This window comes from Oncorhynchus keta, chromosome 1 (assembly GCF_023373465.1).
Source record: "Oncorhynchus keta strain PuntledgeMale-10-30-2019 chromosome 1, Oket_V2, whole genome shotgun sequence".
In the NCBI taxonomy this organism is placed as follows: domain Eukaryota; kingdom Metazoa; phylum Chordata; class Actinopteri; order Salmoniformes; family Salmonidae; genus Oncorhynchus; species Oncorhynchus keta.
This window is the reverse complement of record NC_068421.1, coordinates 5,826,107-5,844,609: the sequence shown is the minus strand read 5'-3', so window position 1 is coordinate 5,844,609 and position 18,503 is coordinate 5,826,107. Positions and strand designations below refer to the sequence as shown.

Genomic DNA, 18,503 nt, shown 5'->3' with positions numbered 1-18,503 from the left:
TTAGTTTCCTATGGTTTTTACTGCCTACTGTTTAGATATTAGTTTCCTATGGTTTTTACTGCCTACTGTTTAGATATTAGTTTCCTATGGTTTTTACTGTCTACTGTTTAGATATTAGTTTCCTATGGTTTTTACTGTCTACTGTTTAGATATTAGTTTCCTATGGTTTTTACTGTCTACTGTTTAGATATTAGTTTCCTATGGTTTTTACTGTCTACTGTTTAGATATTAGTTTCCTATGGTTTTTACTGTCTACTGTTTAGATATTGATTCCTTCTTATCGACCTTTGGCTGCTACGAGGCTTTAACTATTCCTGGGCTTTTTCATTCTTGCCGAACTGCGATTGTTACTGACACACCAAAGATGGAACGTTGTTGCTATCAAGAGTTCTCCTCACCTCGCTCTGTTGAGGGGTGAAGTTCTCCACACCTCACATTGTTGAGGGGTGAAGTTCTCCACACCTCACATTGTTGAGGGGTGAAGTTCTCCACACCTCACATTGTTGAGGGGTGAAGTTCTCCTCACCTCACATTATTGAGGGGCGAAGTTCTCCACACCTCACATTATTGAGGGGCGAAGTTCTCCTCACCTCACATTGTTGAGGGGTGAAGTTCTCTACACCTCACATTGTTGAGGGGTGAAGTTCTCCTCACCTCACATTGTTGAGGGGTGAAGTTCTCCTCACCTCACATTGTTGAGGGGTGAAGTTCTCCACACCTCACATTGTTGAGGGGTGAAGTTCTCCTCACCTCACATTGTTGAGGGGTGAAGTTCTCCTCACCTCACATTGTTGAGGGGCGAAGTTCTCCTCACCTCACATTGTTGAGGGGCGAAGTTCTCCACACCTCACATTGTTGAGGGGCGAAGTTCTCCACACCTCACATTGTTGAGGGGCGAAGTTCTCCTCACCTCACATTGTTGAGGGGTGAAGTTCTCCACACCTCACATTGTTGAGGGGTGAAGTTCTCCTCACCTCACATTGTTGAGGGGTGAAGTTCTCCTCACCTCACATTGTTGAGGGGCGAAGTTCTCCTCACCTCACATTGTTGAGGGGTGAAGTTCTCCTCACCTCACATTGTTGAGGGGTGAAGTTCTCCTCACCTCACATTGTTGAGGGGTGAAGTTCTCCTCACCTCACATTGTTGAGGGGTGAAGTTCTCCACACCTCACATTGTTGAGGGGTGAAGTTCTCCACACCTCACATTGTTGAGGGGTGAAGTTCTCCACACCTCACATTGTTGAGGGGTGAAGTTCTCCACACCTCACATTGTTGAGGGGTGAAGTTCTCCACACCTCACATTGTTGAGGGGTGAAGTTCTCCACACCTCACATTGTTGAGGGGTGAAGTTCTCCTCACCTCACATTGTTGAGGGGTGAAGTTCTCCACACCTCACATTGTTGAGGGGTGAAGTTCTCCACACCTCGCATTGTTGAGGGGTGAAGTTCTCCACACCTCACATTGTTGAGGGGCGAAGTTCTCCACACCTCACATTGTTGAGGGGTGAAGTTCTCCTCACCTCACATTGTTGAGGGGTGAAGTTCTCCACACCTCACTCTGTTGAGGGGTGAAGTTCTCCTCACCTCACATTGTTGAGGGGTGAAGTTCTCCACACCTTGCATTGTTGAGGGGCGAAGTTCTCCACACCTCGCATTGTTGAGGGGTGAAGTTCTCCTCACCTCGCATTGTTGAGGGGTGAAGTTCTCCTCACCTCACATTGTTGAGGGGTGAAGTTCTCCACACCTTGCATTGTTGAGGGGTGAAGTTCTCCTCACCTCACATTGTTGAGGGGTGAAGTTCTCCTCACCTCACATTGTTGAGGGGTGAAGTTCTCCTCACCTCGCTCTGTTGAGGGGTGAAGTTCTCCTCACCTCACATTGTTGAGGGGTGAAGTTCTCCTCACCTCACATTGTTGAGGGGTGAAGTTCTCCACACCTCACATTGTTGAGGGGTGAAGTTCTCCTCACCTCACATTGTTGAGGGGTGAAGTTCTCCACACCTCACATTGTTGAGGGGTGAAGTTCTCCTCACCTCGCTCTGTTGAGGGGTGAAGTTCTCCTCACCTCACATTGTTGAGGGGTGAAGTTCTCCTCACCTCACATTGTTGAGGGGTGAAGTTCTCCTCACCTCACATTGTTGAGGGGAAGTTCTCCTCACCTCACATTGTTGAGGGGTGAAGTTCTCCTCACCTCACATTGTTGAGGGTGAAGTTCTCCACACCTCACATTGTTGAGGGGAAGTTCTCTACACCTCACATTGTTGAGGGGTGAAGTTCTCCACACCTCACATTGTTGAGGGGTGAAGTTCTCCACACCTCACATTGTTGAGGGGGAAGTTCTCTACACCTCACATTGTTGAGGGGTGAAGTTCTCCTCACCTCGCTCTGTTGAGGGGTGAAGTTCTCCTCACCTCACATTATTGAGGGGTGAAGTTCTCCTCACCTCACATTATTGAGGGGCGAAGTTCTCTACACCTCACATTGTTGAGGGGCGAAGTTCTCTACACCTCACATTGTTGAGGGGTGAAGTTCTCCACACCTCGCATTGTTGAGGGGTGAAGTTCTCCTCACCTCACATTGTTGAGGGGTGAAGTTCTCCACACCTCACATTATTGAGAGGTGAAGTTCTCCTCACCTCACATTGTTGAGGGGTGAAGTTCTCCTCACCTTGCATTGTTGAGGGGTGAAGTTCTCCACACCTCGCTCTGTTGAGGGTGAAGTTCTCCTCACCTCGCTCTGTTGAGGGGTGAAGTTCTCCTCACCTCGCTCTGTTGAGGGGTGAAGTTCTCCTCACCTCGCTCTGTTGAGGGGTGAAGTTCTCCTCACCTCGCTCTGTTGAGGGGTGAAGTTCTCCACACCTCGCATTGTTGAGGGGCGAAGTTCTCCTCACCTCGCTCTGTTGAGGGGTGAAGTTCTCTACACCTCGCTCTGTTGAGGGGTGAAGTTCTCCTCACCTCGCTCTGTTGAGGGTGAAGTTCTCCTCACCTCGCTCTGTTGAGGGGTGAAGTTCTCCACACCTCGCATTGTTGAGGGGCGAAGTTCTCTCGTGCACAATCTTGTTCACTTATTCTTTTTATAGAGGTGCGTGGTACAACACAATTCTTTAAGATATACCAGTCCACAGTTTGCTCTCACCTTGAGATCAAAGTAGTCAATACAAACAGAGTATAGTAAAAGTAATTTACCTGGTCTGATGATTCTCTATGATATCCAAATCATATGGGTAGAGGATCATGCCTAGGCACTGAGTTTGGAGAAAGATGTTCGGGAGTAGAATCTATCTTAACACAGAGTGCCATTGCATTACGTATGGTAACACTTTGTCCAAAGTTAGGTCCTCTAGCACTGATGCCCATAGTTATTCTTCCCGTTGGGGCGTCGTCTTGGTAGGTCGGTTCATACCACTCTTCCTCAGTCTCCCTGTAGGTCGGTTCATACCACTCCTCCTCAGTCTCCCTATAGGTCGGTTCATACCACTCCTCCACAGTCTCCCTATAGGTCGGTTCACACCACTCCTCCTCAGTCTCCCTATAGGTCGGTTCATACCACTCCTCCTCAGTCTCCCTGTAGGTCGGTTCATACCACTCCTCCTCAGTCTCCCTATAGGTCGGTTCATACCACTCCTCCTCAGTCTCCCTGTAGGTCGGTTCATACCACTCCTCCTCAGTCTCCCTGTAGGTTGGTTCATACCACTCCTCTTCAGTCTCCCTATAGGTCGGTTCATACCATTCCTCCTCAGTCTCCCTATAGGTCGGTTCATACCACTCCTCCTCAGTCTCCCTGTAGGTCGGTTCATACCACTCCTCCTCAGTCTTCCTATAGGTCGGTTCACACCACTCTTCCTCAGTCTCCCTATAGGTCGGTTCATACCACTCCTCCTCAGTCTTCCTATAGGTCGGTTCATACCTCTCCTCCTCAGTCTTCCTATAGGTCGGTTCATACCACTCCTCCTCAGTCTCCCTGTAGGTCGGTTCATACCACTCCTCCTCAGTCTCCCTGTAGGTCGGTTCATACCACTCCTCCTCAGTCTCCCTGTAGGTCAGTTCATACCACTCCTCCTCAGTCTCCCTATAGGTCGGTTCATACAACTCCTCCTCAGTCTCCCTATAGGTCGGTTCATACCACTCCTCCTCAGTCTCCCTATAGGTCGGTTCATACCACTCCTCCTCAGTCTCCCTGTAGGTCGGTTCATACCACTCCTCCTCAGTCTCCCTATAGGTCGGTTCATACCACTCCTCCTCAGTCTTCCTATAGGTCGGTTCATACCACTCCTCCTCAGTCTCCCTGTAGGTCGGTTCATACCACTCCTCCTCAGTCTCCCTGTAGGTCGGTTCATACCACTCCTCCTCAGTCTCCCTGTAGGTCGGTTCATACCACTCCTCCTCAGTCTCCCTGTAGGTCGGTTCATACCACTCCTCCTCAGTCTCCCTATAGGTCGGTTCATACCACTCCTCCTCAGTCTCCCTATAGGTCGGTTCATACCACTCCTCCTCAGTCTCCCTGTAGGTCGGTTCATACCACTCCTCCTCAGTCTCCCTATAGGTCGGTTCATACCACTCCTCCTCAGTCTCCCTGTAGGTCGGTTCATACCACTCCTCCTCAGTCTTCCTATAGGTCGGTTCACACCACTCTTCCTCAGTCTTCCTATAGGTCGGTTCATACCACTCCTCCTCAGTCTTCCTATAGGTCGGTTCATACCACTCCTCCTCAGTCTCCCTGTAGGTCGGTTCATACCACTCCTCCTCAGTCTCCCTGTAGGTCGGTTCATACCACTCCTCCTCAGTCTCCCTATAGGTCGGTTCATACCACTCCTCCTCAGTCTTCCTATAGGTCGGTTCATACCACTCCTCCTCAGTCTCCCTGTAGGTCGGTTCATACCACTCCTCCTCAGTCTCCCTATAGGTCGGTTCATACCACTCCTCCTCAGTCTCCCTGTAGGTCGGTTCATACCACTCCTCCTCAGTCTCCCTATAGGTCGGTTCATACCACTCCTCCTCAGTCTCCCTATAGGTCGGTTCATACCACTCCTCCTCAGTCTCCCTGTAGGTCGGTTCATACCACTCCTCCTCAGTCTCCCTGTAGGTCGGTTCATACCACTCCTCCTCAGTCTCCCTATAGGTCGGTTCATACAACTCCTCCTCAGTCTCCCTATAGGTCGGTTCATACCACTCCTCCTCAGTCTCCCTGTAGGTCGGTTCATACCACTCCTCCTCAGTCTTCCTATAGGTCGGTTCACACCACTCTTCCTCAGTCTTCCTATAGGTCAGTTCATACCACTCCTCCTCAGTCTTCCTATAGGTCGGTTCACACCACTCTTCCTCAGTCTTCCTATAGGTCGGTTCATACCACTCCTCCTCAGTCTCCCTATAGGTCGGTTCATACCACTCCTCCTCAGTCTCCCTGTAGGTCGGTTCATACCACTCCTCCTCAGTCTCCCTGTAGGTCGGTTCATACCACTCCTCCTCAGTCTTCCTATAGGTCGGTTCATACCACTCCTCCTCAGTCTCCCTATAGGTCGGTTCATACCACTCCTCCTCAGTCTCCCTGTAGGTCGGTTCATACCACTCCTCCTCAGTCTCCCTATAGGTCGGTTCATACCACTCCTCCTCAGTCTCCCTGTAGGTCGGTTCATACCACTCCTCCTCAGTCTCCCTATAGGTCGGTTCATACCACTCCTCCTCAGTCTCCCTATAGGTCGGTTCATACCACTCCTCCTCAGTCTCCCTGTAGGTCGGTTCATACCACTCCTCCTCAGTCTCCCTATAGGTCGGTTCATACCACTCCTCCTCAGTCTCCCTATAGGTCGGTTCATACCACTCCTCCTCAGTCTCCCTATAGGTCGGTTCATACCACTCCTCCTCAGTCTCCCTATAGGTCGGTTCATACCACTCCTCCTCAGTCTCCCTATAGGTCGGTTCATACCACTCCTCCTCAGTCTCCCTGTAGGTCGGTTCACACCACTCCTCCCCAGTCTCCCTGTAGGTTGGTTCTTGTTTCATTTCCAGTACTTGTATTTCCCATGCATTTGGCTCCCTCTGCTGGTCACCTGCTGTTGTGGCGATTTCCTCTTTTATCCCCCAGTTAACAGATGGCCTCGGAGCCCATAAATGTGGCTCTGGAACTGGACCGGTCACTGAGGGAGGGGTCCGATATTTTTTTCCTTTTGCCACATAATCCACTCAAACATCCGAAAAAAAAATACAGACGAAACATTCATTGATAGGATTCCTTGTGATGCCTCTGCTGTAAAATCCCTGAGTCCCCCCCCCCCCAAAAAAAAAATTCAGCCGCACTAAAGAACGATGCTTATTTACTCTTTATTTGCTCTGTGCAGTTTAGAACCAATGAAATAAAACGATACAAAGTGTCAACATGTCAGGATCCCGTTGGTGATGAACATTTACTGGAGTCGTTAATCCAACTATCATGGTTTCTTCAAAGTTACTCCCTTCTTCCGTTCTTCCCAGCACCTGCCGAGAAGGAGACACGCTGGACGGGCCTTAATCTTGCCACCCCTGTGTGTCCTTCACCCTAACAGGGAAGGAATTGTGGCGCATGTTCGCCACCACAGCATTTCGTCTCAACTGGTATATAATTCTCTAGCCAATGGTCATGATTTTCAGTTCCTTTCACGTCACACATAAGAGTCATTGGACGAAAGGCGTCTTCTGGTACGGCGGCGTTTTTTTTTAAAGAGCCCAAGAGTTGTGACTTGCGGTATGGATTTGGAATCATAAGAACCTTATCTTTCATATCAGCGAGAAAAAGGTTGAATTGATACACACCTTTTATAGGGTTAGGGTTCCCAAACGGCCATTTTTTCAACGTTACAGCGCTTATTTACTGAAAACAGACTAGACAAACACTGAAACATACTGTCGTATGCAACTGTTAAAACAGTGAGCAGAAAGTGAAGAAATTACTTAGATGGGAAATGGAAGTAGAGGGATTTATGTTTCTAGAACCGTATTGCAATTGAGAATCGATTCATGTTTAGATGGAATATTTGAATGATTTTGCTTCCGGAGCCAATTTGCCCTTTAAACAGAACCCTTGGAATAAGGAGTAACATTAGGGTGCTTTAGTCCAATACTCCTCCTGTCTATGTGTAACAGTATAACTTTAGATCGTCCCCTCGCCCATAGCCGGGCGCGAACCAGGGACCCTCTGCACACATCAACAACAGTCACCCCTCGAAGCATCGTTACCCATCACTCCACAAAATCCACGGCCCTTGCAGAGCAAGGGGAACTACTACTTCAAGGTCTCAGAGCAAGTGACGTCACCGATTGAAACGCTAACCGCTAACTCACTAAACAGAGAACATCCCTGGTCATCTCTACTGCCTCTGATCTGGAGGACTCACTAAACAGAGAACATCCCTGGTCATCCCTACTGCCTCTGATCTGGAGGACTCACTAAACAGAGAACATCCCTGGTCATCCCTACTGCCTCTGATCTGGAGGACTCACTAAACAGAGAACATCCCTGGTCATCTCTACTGCCTCTGATCTGGAGGACTCACTAAACAGAGAACATCCCTGGTCATCCCTACTGCCTCTGATCTGGAGGACTCACTAAACAGAGAACATCCCTGGTCATCTCTACTGCCTCTGATCTGGAGGACTCACTAAACAGAGAACATCCCTGGTCATCCCTACTGCCTCTGATCTGGAGGACTCACTAAACAGAGAACATCCCTGGTCATCTCTACTGCCTCTGATCTGGAGGACTCACTAAACAGAGAACATCCCTGGTCATCCCTACTGCCTCTGATCTGGAGGACTCACTAAACAGAGAACATCCCTGGTCATCCCTACTGCCTCTGATCTGGAGGACTCACTAAACAGAGAACATCCCTGGTCATCTCTACTGCCTCTGATCTGGAGGACTCACTAAACAGAGAACATCCCTGGTCATCCCTACTGCCTCTGATCTGGAGGACTCACTAAACAGAGAACATCCCTGGTCATCCCTACTGCCTCTGATCTGGAGGACTCACTAAACAGAGAACATCCCTGGTCATCTCTACTGCCTCTGATCTGGAGGACTCACTAAACACATGCTTCATTTGTAAATTATGTCTGAGTGTTGGAGTGTGTCCCTGGCTATCTGTAAATTAATAAAAACAAGAAATGGATGCTTTCTGGTTTGTTTAAGAAATAACTTCTACATTTACTTTTGATAATTAAGTATGTTTAAAACAAAATACTTTAAAACTTTTATTCAAGTAGTATTTTACTGGGTGACTTTTACTTGAGTCATTTTCTATTAAGGTATCTTTACTTTTCCTCAAGTATGACAATTTGGGAACTTTTTCCACCACTGCAGAAACATGAATTTATTTATTAATGCCGATACTAGACTACTCACATCTGCAACTATTCTACCTTTATCTAATAAGTCCTACAATATACGAGACAAAAGCCTTGGTCAAAATGATAAATAGGCTACATTTCTCTGTACTGTCATTGCAATGTAATTCCCCGAACATTGTGAGAGTAACATCGATCAATGTGTAAAAACCTACATACCCCATGATACACCGCGGCCAGGGGAGGGCTCACCTGCGCCAGCTGTGCACTGGAACACCTGGCTCGGGTTACAGTGCGCAGTGGGCTGGACTCCGCTCCAAAATAAGTTCACTCATTTCACAACGCGACGACTGGGCGGCTCAACAATAGTCCTAGTTTTAACAGACGTATTGTGAAGGAGTTGTCTAAGTTTAGTTCAGGCTGAACTTTGCTGTCTTAGTTTTCAACGGAACTAAGGTCCATCGGGTAAGAAAGCATTTGATTTGGTTTCTCTGTCTATAGAAATGTTTCGCTGCGTGGGATAGTCTACTCTGCCCAGTTTACTGCAGGAGGTTAGTATTGTAGTTTGTTTTATTATGTATTTTCATTTGTTGATTTGGGATTACTTTATACAAGATTTCCGTGTCCCATTAGACATTACAATAGATCGTTTCGAAACAAGGTCAGTCATTCCTTTTTGCAAATAGTTTTGATGGAAGATTTTGGACATTCTTTGTGAGAGGTCTTGCGAGGAGGAGCTTTAGTTTACCTGTGTGAAGCTAGCGACAATAAGGATTAGCCACAAAAAGTAGTGGTATTTTCGGTATGCCTTCAAAATAAAAGTATTTGAAAGTGATTCAATCGGATACAAATAGCGGAATCATACCACATTTGGACAACATAATGCTAAACAACGTCGGAATATTGTTATATAAATTGAACAACATACAATAATTCTTCCAAATAAAAATCTGTGAAATTGCACTGTGGATGTATTAGACTTTAGAAATGCGTTTGGGGCCAACTTATATATTTTATTTAAATGTAACCTTTATTTAACCAGGGAAGTCAGTTAAGAACAAACTCTTATGTGGCCGCCTACCCCGGCCAGACACGGACGATGCTGGGCCAATTGTGCGCCGCCCTATGGGACTCCCAATCACAGCCTGATGTGATACAGCCTGGATTTGAACCACAGTGTCTGTAGCGATGCCTCAAGCACTGAGATGCAGGGCCTTAGACCGCTGCACCACTCGGGAGCCCCGAAACCACCTTCCCCGTGGACCTTTTATGTCCATGAAATAGGATGTCTACTCCGTGCCAACCACAGGCTACAACTGTGAAGAGTTTTCACCAATATAACCGTAGCACAAGCTCCCCAGTCACCTTACTATGTATTGATCCATGCCTGTGGATCTTGTGAAGACCCTTCACAGTTGTAATCTGTGGTTGGCACTGAGGAGGCTGATATCCCATTTCATGGACCCAAGATCCATGTCTGTACAGAGAAAAAAACAGATGACCCCAAATGCAAATCTAAAGTCTTAATACATTCACAGTGATTTAAAAAAAAAAAAATCTTCCTGAAACCAATTATTGTCTTTTGTTGGATTTATAAAACATTTCCGACGTTGTTTAGTGTTTATCTAGTCCAAATATGGCATGATTCCACTAATTTTGTATCCGTTTGAATCGCTTTCGAGGGGGGCTTTTATTTAGAAGGCGATCTGCAAATTCCATGACCGTGGCTAATCCTTATTGTGGCTAGCTTCACACATGTCTTCAGCTTGACGGATTTTCTCCAACTAATGGAAATCAGATGTTGGCTTCCCATTCACTACAGACAGCACTGCACTGACACTAAAACAGCGAGGGGATGAGACAGCTCAGTCTAGATATAAAACTATTCTGCCCAGCCTGCATTTGTACTTCAAGAATTTGGGTTAACACTTGATTGTACTAGATCCATCTTATCCAGTTATATATCGCTTTATAAACATAATATTATACTGTAGCTAAATGCAGTCATTGCCTAATTTACAGAAAGGGGTAGATGGTACTGAACCAATCTAAAGTTTAAACCGTTTAACTCATTTGAATCTATGATGTTTTCATGTGACATGAGAAAAAGTTATTGAAGTCAATAAATAGTGGCATAACTAATTATCACATTTAGCATCTCCAATCCAAAGTTAAATCTAGAATCGGCTTCCTATTTCGTAACAAAGCATCCTTGACTCATGCTGCCAAACATACCCTCGTACAACTGACTATCCTACCGATCCTCGACTTTGGCCATGTCATTTACAAAATAGCTTCCAATACTCTACTCAGCAAACTGGATGCAGTCTATCACAATGCCATCCGTTTTGTCACCAAAGCCCCATATACTACCCACCACTGTGACCTGTATGCTCTCGTTGGCTGGCCCTCGCTTCATATTCATCACCAGACCCACTGGCTCCAGGTCATCTATAAGTCTTTGCTAGGTAAAGCTCTGCCTTCTCTCAGCTTACTGGTCACCACAACAACACCCACCCGTAGCACGCGCTCCAGCAGGTATATCTCACTGGTCATCCCCAAAGCCAACACCTTCTTTGGCCGCCTCTCCTTCCAGTTCTCTGCTGCCAATGACTGGAAGGAATTGCAAAAGTCCCTGATGTTGGAGACTTATATCTCCCTCACTGACTTCAAGCGTCAGCTGTCAGAGCAGCTTACCGATCGCTGCAGCTGTACACAGCCCATCTGTACACAGCCCATCTGTAAATATCCCATCTGTAAATAGCCCATCTGTACACAGCCCATCTGTACACAGCCCATCTGTACACAGCCCATCTGTACACAGCCCATCTGTACACAGCCCATCTGTACACAGCCCATCTGTACACAGCCCATCTGTACACAGCCCATCTGTACACAGCCCATCTGTACACAGCCCATCTGTACACAGCCCATCTGTACACAGCCCATCTGTAAATAGCCCATCTGTACACAGCCCATCTGTACACAGCCCATCTGTAAATAGCCCATCTGTAAATAGCCCATCTGTAAATAGCCCATCTGTAAATAGCCCATCCAACCAACTACCAACCTCATCCCCATATTTGTTTTTGTTTTTCTGCTCTTTTGCACATCAGTATTGCTACCTGCACATCGTCATCTGCACATCTATCACAATCTGTGTTGCTTTTGTCGCACTGCTTTGCTTTATCTTGGCCAGGTCGCAGTTGTAATTGAGAACTTGTTCTCAACTGGCCTACCTAACATCATTTAGTCTGGGGAGGGAGGGAAGGGAGGGAGAGAGAGCTGTGTGTCTGTCAGAACATCATTCAGCCTGGGCAGAGAGAGAGAGAGAGAGAGAGAGGGAGGGAGAGAGAGCTGTGTGTCTGTCTGAACATCATTCAGTCTTGGGAGAGGGAGAGAGAGCTGTGTGTCCGTCAGAACATCATTCAGCCTGGGCAGAGAGAGAGAGAGAGAGAGAGAGAGAGAGAGAGCTGTGTGTCTGTCTGAACATCATTCAGTCTTGGGAGAGGGAGAGAGAGCTGTGTGTCTGTCAGAACATCATTCAGCCTGGGCAGATACAGAGAGAGAGCTGTGTGTCTGTCAGAACCAGCTGGGTAACATAATGATGTAATTATATGAATAGAGCTCAACCTGCTGTAGCCTGTCCTGTAGCTTTCCTCTGGAGCTCTAAGGGACATCACTCATCACACACTGTTGAGGGAGCTTGCAAGTAAGCATTTCGCTGCACCTTTTTTACCAGCTGTAAACTATGTGTGTGACAAACAAACTTTGATTTGACACACACACACACACACACACACACACACACACACACACACACACACACACACAATAAGGACCTCCAAGACAATACATATCATGAAAATTCACATTAAAGAATGAAGAAGTCCTCTCTAAGCAATGTATTGAAATAACAGAAGTGTTCATAGTAACAGATTTGACCCAGTGTTTACATGACCTTCAGTGTTTTACATGTGATGATTGAGTCCCTTTAAAACTTCTTATGGACGGGTGGGACGGTAGCGTAACATCCGCGAAATTCAAAAATACCAAATTCAAATATTTAACATTCTTGAAAATATATGTGTTATACATCCAAATAAAGCTTAACTTCTTGTTAATCCAGCCGCTGTGTCAGATTTCAAAAAGGCTTTATGGCGAAAGCAAACCATGCGATTATCTGAGGACAGCGCCCCGCATACAAACACATGAAAATCATATTTCAACCAGGCAGGTGCGCTACAAAAGTCAGAAATAGCGATATAATTAATGCCTTACCTTTAAAGATTTTCTTCTGTTGGCACTCCAAAATGTCCCAGATACATCACAAATGGACCTTTTGTTCGATAATGTCCTTCTTTATGTTCCAAAAATGTCCATTTATTTGGCGCGTTTGATTCAGAAATACACCGGTTTCAACTTGCCCAACATGCCTACAAAGTATCTAATAAATTACCTTTAAACTTGGTCCAAACATTTCAAACAATGTTCCTAATCCAACCTCCGGTAACAACGTTCCTAATCCAACCTCCGGTAACAACGTTCCTAATCCAACCTCCGGTAACAACGTTCCTAATCCAACCTCAGGTAACAATGTTCATCCACATAGCTAGATATCAGATAGCTGTGAGCTATGTGGACGTTAGCTAGATATCAGATAGCTGTGAGCTATGTGGACGTTAGCTAGATATCAGATAGCTGTGAGCTATGTGGACGTTAGCTAGATATCAGATAGCTGTGAGCTATGTGGACGTTAGCTAGATATCAGATAGCTGTGAGCTATGTGGACGTTAGCTAGATATCAGATAGCTGTGAGCTATGTGGACGTTAGCTAGATATCAGATAGCTGTGAGCTATGTGGACGTTAGCTAGATATCAGATAGCTGTGAGCTATGTGGACGTTAGCTAGATATCAGATAGCTGTGAGCTATGTGGACGTTAGCTAGATATCAGATAGCTGTGAGCTATGTGGACGTTCGCTAGATATCAGATAGCTGTGAGCTTTGTGGACGTTAGCTAGATATCAGATAGCTATGTGGACGTTCGCTAGATATCAGATAGCTAGATATCAGATAGCTAGATATCAGCTAGATATCAGATAGCTAGATATCAGATAGCTGTGAGCTATGTCCACATAGCTAGATATCAGATAGCTGTGAGCTTTGTGGACGTTAGCTAGATATCAGATAGCTATGTGGACGTTCGCTAGATATCAGATAGCTAGATATCAGATAGCTAGATATCAGCTAGATATCAGATAGCTAGATATCAGATAGCTAATGTCCACATAGCTAGATATCAGATAGCTAATGTCCACATAGCTAGATATCAGATAGCTAATGTCCACATAGCTAGATATCAGATAGCTATGAGCTAATGTCCACATAGCTAGATATCAGATAGCTATGAGCTAATGTCCACATAGCTCATAGCTATCTGATATCTAGATAACGTCCACATAGCTCATAGCTATCTGATATCTAGCTAACGTCCACATAGCTCATAGCTATCTGATATCTAGCTATGTGGATGATAGCTAGATATTGGACAGCTGTTAGCTATGTGGATGTTACCTAAATGTTAGATAGCTGTTAGCTATGTGGATGTTAGCTAACAGCTGTCTAATATCTAGCTATCATCCACATAGCTAACAGCTGTCTAATATCTAGCTATGTGGATGATAGCTAGATATTAGACAGCTGTTAGCTATGTGGATGATAGCTAGATATTAGACAGCTGTTAGCTATGTGGACGTTAGCTAGATATTAGACAGCTGTTAGCTATGTGGATGATAGCTAGATAGCTGTTAGTGTGTGTTGTGTTTTGGACTGGAATGTCTGCCTGTCACATTGTGGAGCCTTGAGAGATTCCTCCCTCAGTCACATGCTGCTGCCTGGCTGGCAGAGAGAGAGAGAGAGAGAGAGAGACCTGGTGTTCTAGAGGTTTGGGATCTGCAGATTGGACAAGGTAGTGAAAGTCATTTAGGCGTGTGGTCATTTAAACTAGGGAGCTTTTTGCAGCTACAAAGTCTGCAACAGCCAAGCACACAATGTACCACTACGTGTAAACCAATTCCCCGGTGTGTAAACATGTACCAGCTCTATTGTAACGTGTCGTTTTTGTCTGTTTACCCATGGTGGGAAAACAAACAATCCATGAAAACCAAAACACTGTAAACATGCCTTGCACATAGCTTGCCAAGGACACGGTATTGCAGTTTTTTTATATAAATATTCTTTTTAACCTTTATTTTACTAGGCAAGTCAGTTAAGAACAAATTCTTATTTACAATGACGGCCTAGGAACAGTGGGGTTAACTGGTCTAGGAACAGTGGGTTAACTGGTCTAGGAACAGTGGGTTAACTGGTCTAGGAACAGTGGGTTAACTGGTCTAGGAACAGTGGGTTAACTGGCCTAGGAACAGTGGGTTAACTGGCCTAGGAACAGTGGGTTAACTGGTCTAGGAACAGTGGGTTAACTGGCCTAGGAACAGTGGGTTAACTGGCCTAGGAACAGTGGGTTAACTGGCCTAGGAACAGTGGGTTAACTGGCCTAGGAACAGTGGGTTAACTGGTCTAGGAACAGTGGGTTAACTGGTCTAGGAACAGTGGGTTAACTGGTCTAGGATTAGTGGGTTAACTGGTCTAGGATCAGTGGGTTAACTGGTCTAGGAACAGTGGGTTAACTGGTCTAGGAACAGTGGGTTAACTGGCCTAGGAACAGTGGGTTAACTGGCCTAGGAACAGTGGGTTAACTGGCCTAGGAACAGTGGGTTAACTGGTCTAGGAACAGTGGGTTAACTGGTCTAGGAACAGTGGGGTTAACTGCCTGTTCAGGGGCAGAACGACAGATTTGTACCTTGTCAGCTCGGGGGTTTGAACTTGCAACCTTCCGGTTACTAGTCCAACGCTCTAACCACCCTGCCGCAGTAACTCAGGGTGGGACCATTCTTCTACTGCCAAGTGCAAAGTGCATGACAAGACAGTAGGGAACATTTATACATATTTCAACAGATATATGTCTGTGTGAATCAGTACCTTTCTATAGGCTATCTGTTTACTGTTGTAAGCCGGGGGGCACAGGCTAGTTTAGACAGTTTGATATTTGAACTCTCAAAACCTGAAGATTTCCAGAAGATTGCCTTTTCTGTTGGGTTTTATGTAAGTAAACCCAGACAACATATGCTTTCTCCATATAGTAGATACACAGACCATACCACCCTGCCTAGACATGTGTTTTCTGTGCTATCTAGAACTGTGCTATCTACACTCAGACGATCAGTCTTTCATATAGTAACACAAACGCACACATGGTACACACAGTGCCATCACGCCTTGCTGAGGGTTTTATGGCTTTCCGCCCATGTCCTATCTGTTTTCCTTCAGGTATAAATCCTCGTGCTCTAGTCTAGTTCAATAGTTCCTCATCCCCCTGCTCTAGTCTAGCTCAATAGTTCCTCATCCTCGTGCTCTAGTCTAGCTCAATAGATCCTCGTGCTCTAGTCTAGCTCAATAGTTCCTCATTCCTGTGCTCTAGTCTAGCTCAATAGTTCCTCATCCTCGTGCTCTAGTCTAGCTCAATAGTTCCTCATGCTCTAGTCTAGCTCAATAGTTCCTCATGCTCTAGTCTAGCTCAATAGTTCCTCATTCCTGTGCTCTAGTTTAGCGCAATAGTTCCTCATTCCTGTGCTCTAGTTTAGCGCAATAGTTCCTCATTCCTGTGCTCTAGTTTAGCGCAATAGTTCCTCATTCCTGTGCTCTGGTTTAGCGCAATAGTTCCTCATTCCTGTGCTCTAGTCTAGCTCAATAGTTCCTCATCCTCGTGTTCTAGTCTAGCTCAATAGTTCCTCATCCTCGTGTTCTAGTCTAGCTCAATAGTTCCTCATCCCCGTGCTCTAGTCTAGCTCAATAGTTCCTCGTGCTCGAGTCTAGCTCAATAATTCCTCATCCAAGTGCTCTAGTCTAGCTCAATAGTTCCTCATCCAAGTGCTCTAGTCTAGCTCAATAGTTCCTCATCCAAGTGCTCTAGTCTAGCTCAATAGTTCCTCATCCAAGTGCTCTAGTCTAGCTCAATAGTTACTCATCCAAGTGCTCTAGTCTAGTTCAATAGTTCCTCATCCGCGTGCTCTAGTTTAGCTCAATAGTTCCTCATCCCCCTGCTTTAGTCTAGTTCAACAGTTCCTCATCCCCGTGCTCTAGTCTAGCTCAATAGTTCCCCATCCTCGTGCTCTAGTCTAGCTCAATAGTTCCTCATCCTCGTGCTCTAGTCTAGTTCAATAGTTCCTCATCCGCATGTTCTAGTCTAGCTCAATAGTTCCTCATCCCCGTGCTCTAGTCTAGCTCAATAGTTCCTCGTCCCCGTGCTCTAGTCTAGCTCAATAGTTACTCGTCCCCGTGCTCTCGTGTAGCTCAATAGTTCCTCATCCCCGTGCTCTAGTCTAGCTCAATAGTTCCTCATTCCTGTGCTCCAGTCTAGCTCAATAGTTCCTCATCCGCGTGCTCTAGTCTAGCTCAATAGTTCCTCATCCTCGTGCTCTAGTCTAGCTCAATAGTTCCTCATCCCCCTGCTCGAGTCTAGTTTGATAGTTACTCATCCGCGTGCTCTAGTCTAGCTCAATAGTTCCTCATCCCCTGCTCTAGTCAAGCTCAATAGTTATTCATCCGCGTGCTCTAGTCTAGCTCAATAGTTCCTCATCCCCCTGCTCTAGTCTAGCTCAATAGTTCCTCATCCTCGTGCTCTAGTCTAGTTCAATAGTTACTCATCCGCGTACTCTAGTCTAGCTCAATAGTTCCTCATCCTCGTGCTCTAGTCTAGTTCAATAGTTACTCATCCTCGTGCTCTAGTTCAGCTCAATAGTTACTCATCCCCGTGCTCTAGTCTAGTTCAATAGTTACTCATCCTCGTGCTCTAGTTCAGCTCAATAGTTCCTCATCTGTGTGCTCTAGTCTAGCTCAATAGTTCCTGGTGCTCTAGTTCAGCTCAATAGTTCCTCATCCCCGTGCTCTAGTCTAGCTCAATAGTTCCTCGTGCTCTAGTCTAGCTCAATAGTTCCTCGTGCTCTAGTTCAGCTCAATAGTTCCTCATCCCCGTGCTCTAGTCTAGCTCAATAGTTCCTCGTGCTCTAGTCTTGCTCAATAGTTCCTCATCCAAGTGTTCTAGTCTAGCTCAATAGTTCCTCATCCAAGTGCTCTAGTCTAGCTCAATAGTTCCTCATCCAAGTGCTTTAGTCTAGCTCAATAGTTCCTCATCCACATGGGACACAGGTAGCTTAGTGATTAGGCCAGTAACTGAAAGGTTGCTGGATCGAATCCCAGAGCTGACAAGGTCAAATCTGTTGTTCTGCCCCTGAACAAGGTAGACCGTCATTGTAAATAATAATTTGTTCTTAACTGTCTTGCCTAGTTAAATAACAGTTACAATTTTTAAACTTACATAAATATATATTATTTTATAACCCTCCTGCTGTGAGTTAGGACCGTCTTTAACTGACTCTGTGGTATGAGGACTTGGATGTACGTCGGTGTGTGTGTGTGTGTGTGTGTGTGTGTGTGTGTGTGTGTGTGTGTGTGTGTGTGTGTGTGTGTGTGTGTGTGTGTGTGTGTGTGTGTGTGTGTGTGTGTGTGTGTGTGTGTGTGTGCTCACAGAAGGGTTGGAAGGGGAGAGGAGGAGGGTATATATCCTTTCTTACATACCTCCATTTATTTCACACTGCCAGTATGTTTTTCATGTCAATGTTTTTGCCGTCAAACTGGTAGAAGCAGTGGGGGGGGTTGTGCATCAATCAACATTGGTTGAGATGTGTATATGTATATACCTCTACAGTAGCGCTGCTAACAGACACATGCATTCAATGCCTTGTGTTCAAAAGGATTACACAACATTACATTGACAGGTGAGTCATTGAGCAGTCAGTCTTATCCAGGTGCCCACATACAGTCAGTGCATCTGTCTGAAGGTAGCGCTTGTAACGCCAGGGTAGTGGGTTCGATCCCCGGGACCACCCATACGTAGAATGTATGCACACATGACTGTAAGTCGCTTTGGATAAAAGCGTCTGCTAAATGGCATATATAGGTGGGACAACCACATCTCAGTCAGACTAAGTATTATTTTTCCTAAATGAAGTAGCTTTCAGCAAAGTCAATGCTAGTGGGAGGGTGGGGTTTCAGAACAACAAGAACATTGACT

General features: G+C 45.8%; 1 protein-coding gene across 1 annotated transcript in view; it reads left to right on the top strand.

Moving 5' to 3' along the window:
- The first annotated feature begins 8,614 nt into the window (after positions 1-8,614).
- The window catches only part of ppp1r13l (protein phosphatase 1, regulatory subunit 13 like), an 81,297-nt gene continuing 71,408 nt past the window's right edge, over positions 8,615-18,503 (top strand). Inside the window, exon 1 of the mRNA XM_052469222.1 lies at positions 8,615-8,777. The gene's annotated coding sequence lies outside the window, so the exon portion shown is untranslated. The remainder of the gene's footprint in view (positions 8,778-18,503) is intronic.